This window comes from Muscardinus avellanarius, assembly GCF_963383645.1.
Source record: "Muscardinus avellanarius genome assembly, chromosome: 14".
Taxonomy (NCBI): Eukaryota; Metazoa; Chordata; class Mammalia; order Rodentia; family Gliridae; genus Muscardinus; species Muscardinus avellanarius.
In genome coordinates, this window is record NC_137800.1 from 40,595,569 (window position 1) to 40,598,747 (window position 3,179).

At 42.0% G+C, this 3,179-nt stretch overlaps 1 pseudogene across 1 annotated transcript; it reads left to right on the forward strand.

Moving 5' to 3' along the window:
* The first annotated feature begins 358 nt into the window (after positions 1–358).
* LOC308273138 (phosphatidylinositol-glycan biosynthesis class F protein-like) lies at positions 359–2,147 on the forward strand (annotated as a pseudogene). Its single transcript has 3 exons — positions 359–615; positions 1,617–1,828; positions 2,054–2,147. The product of its transcript is annotated as a phosphatidylinositol-glycan biosynthesis class F protein-like (transcript).
* The last annotated feature ends 1,032 nt before the right edge of the window (positions 2,148–3,179 follow it).

Consider the following 3,179-nt stretch of genomic DNA (forward strand, 5'->3'; position numbering starts at 1 on the left):
TTGTCTCTTTCTTTTGGTTACATAGGCTAATTGTCAATCTTGCTACTGTTTTAAAAGAACCAACTTTTTGTTTTATTGATTGTATTGTTTTTTATTTCTGCTCTAATTTTAATTATTTCCTGCCTTCTTCTGGCTTTGGAATTAAACTGTTCCTGTTTTTCTAGGTCCTTGAGGTGTGTCATTAGTTTGTGTATTTGATGACTTTCTGTTTTTCTTATGTGGGCACTCAATGCATAAATTTTCCTCTAAAAACCACCTTCAGGAGGGCAATGGCGGCCCGTTGCACCTGACAGTGGAAGGCAGTGACTCCCTTTCCTTCTTCGGGTAAAAGAGTTAGATAGCCACCCAAGAAAACACCATGAGAGATACTGATATCAAGAGACTACTGTATACCCATCTTTTATACATATTTTCAATTATCCTAAGCATCTTTATTCCATCATTTTTCTTGGAGAACATCTTGATAATGGAAACACACTGGACCTGGTTGTTCATCTGTTCTGCTTTTTTTTTTTTTTACTACTGTCAATCTTGTATTATATTTAGTAGTAAAACTACCTACATCTTCTAAAAGAAGTTCTTTATCACATAAGGTAATCAGATTTATGAAATGCTGTATCTACTTTCTTTTTTTAATAAATTTTTATTGGTTCACTGTAGTCATACATCTCAATGGGGAAAAAAACTTGTGGAGATAAACATGCACACATCACCCACATCCGCCCCTACCCAATCTCTAACCCCTTCCCTCCCCCTCCATCCTACCCATGCTTGACTTCCTGATTGACTTTTATATGTTTAAGCACATCATGTGCTTTAAAGAGTTTCCCTTATCCTCCCTCTTATCCCCTCAGATATGTCACCTTCATTGCTCCTCTATAGGGTCCCTTCTTCATCTAGAGTTTTTCCTGTTACCCATTTCTCCCTAATATTTTGAACATTAAGAAAAGCATCTGATTTCTTTTTTTTTTTTTTTCTGTGTGGCATTTCACTGTAAATGCCGTAATTTTGTTTTCCCTTATGGCTGAGCAAAATTTCACTGTGTACATATCCCATAGTTTTAAAATCCACTCATTCGTTGAAGGACATCTTGGCTGATTCCACAGTTTGTCAATGATGAACTGTGCAGCTATGAACATGGTTGTTCATGCGTTAGTTTTGTATTTTGGGTTTCATTCTTTTTGGTAGATACCCAGAGGTGGTATTGCTGGGTCATATGGTAAGTTCATTTTCCTTCTTCTCAGGATCTTCTATACTGTTCTCCAAAGTGGTTGCACCAACTTGCAATCCCACCAACAATGTATTAGAGCTTCTTTTTCTCCACACTTATTCCCACTTACGGAAAACATGAAAGCCAGAAGGTGAGTAACTATGACAATATGACCCACTCATGACCAATTTTTTTTTTAAATAGAGGTCACTTGGATCTGGAAATCTGCTGAGAGATTAGGTGAGACAGTGGCAGCATCTATTGCTTACTGGCCACACAGTTGAAGAAACCCACTGGCCCTTTGCTGTGAAGCAGGCCCCAGTTCCAGGCCTGCCATGCAACAGGCTCTGGGCCTGGCCTCGCCCCACGGCAGGATCCAAGTCTGGCCCACTGGCTCCAGACCCAGTCTCGCCCCACGGCATGCTCTGGGTCTGTATCTACTTTCTTATGTCATGTTTCTCCTTTCATGTGATTTTTGTTCTATATAGAGCACCACTAATAGTTGATGTTGGAAACATTTTTATTTGCAGTTAATTTGTCTACTTTTACTACTGTACCTTATTTATGTTTGTTAGAACCAAACCTCAAAGCAAGGCTGAGAGTTTTCAATAGAATGGGGTTACAGCCAGGCATGGTGGGGCATGCTTGTAATCCCAGCATTTGGGAAGCTAAAACCAGAAGATTGTGGTTTATGGACAGCCTCAGCTACTTAGTGAGGTTCTCCACAACTCAGTGAGACCCTGTTTCAAAATAAAGAATAAAAAATAGGGCAGGGTGTTAGTTATATGCCCCTGGGTTCCATCCCCAGACCCGCAAAAAAAAAAAAAAAAAAAAACTAAAAAGAAATGGGGTTACATCCATTTGGGAGAATTGTTTCCAGATCATTACAATTTCTAGTTTTGTAGGAGAATGGCTTGAGCATTTTCTATTACATTAGATTGAGGCCAGGCGTGGTGGTGCATGCTTGTAATCCCAGCACTTGGGAGGCTGACACAGGAGGATCACGCAGGTTCAAAGCCTGCCTCAGCTACTTAGTGAGGCTCTCAGCAACTTAGTGAGACCTTGTTTCCAAATAAAGTATAAAAAAGGTCCAGGAATATATCCCAAAGGTAGAAAAGCCCCAAGGTTCCACCGCTTTTACTACACACACACACACACACACACACACACACAAAAAAAAATCTATTATATTAGATTGGGAAAGACCATAGAAGGCTAAAGCAAATATGCTAAGTAAAGCACAGCCATAACTGAGGATTGAGCTCAGGGAAGCCTACCTCTAAGCTACAAATACAGCCCTATTTTTTTTCTTTATTTGGAAACAGGGTCTCACTAAGTAGCAGGCCTCACTAAGTAGCTGAGGCTGGCCATGAACCCGTAATCTTGCTGTATCAGCTTCCACAAGTATTGGGATTACAAGCGTGCACCACCACACCTACCTTTGTATATATAATTTAAATTTGCTCTTCTTCCCCAATAGAGATCATTTTATGTCAATGAAAATTAATATATGGACTTCCGGGAAGATGGCGACAGAGGAAAGCGGGGCTTACGAGCCCCGCTAAAAACCAATCTCTATTACCACAAAATCAGTGCCTTTCATAGCCAGAAAACACCATCAGCAGAGAAACAAAAAATGTAATTACAAGGGACAGAGGAAAAGAGAGCTGGAAAAACGAGGCACCAGAAAGAAACCAGACCGCAGTGCTGCAGCTGGAGCCACGGGCACCATCTTTTCTTGCAGCACCAGGCCCCAGAGAAGAGGGGACTCAGAACGGAGCTCAGAGCCACAGAGGAGATACGCCGGCCTCACACCCGAGGACGCGGCAGCAGCGCCTTACTGCTGGCGGCAGTGGCGAGCTCACTGGACGGCACCAGACCAATGCACTCAATAGCCCACCAGGCTCCAGAGAGGAGCGGTGGACAGCGAACTGAGGTGAGCCGCTGCAATTCAGCCAGGAGGAATTCA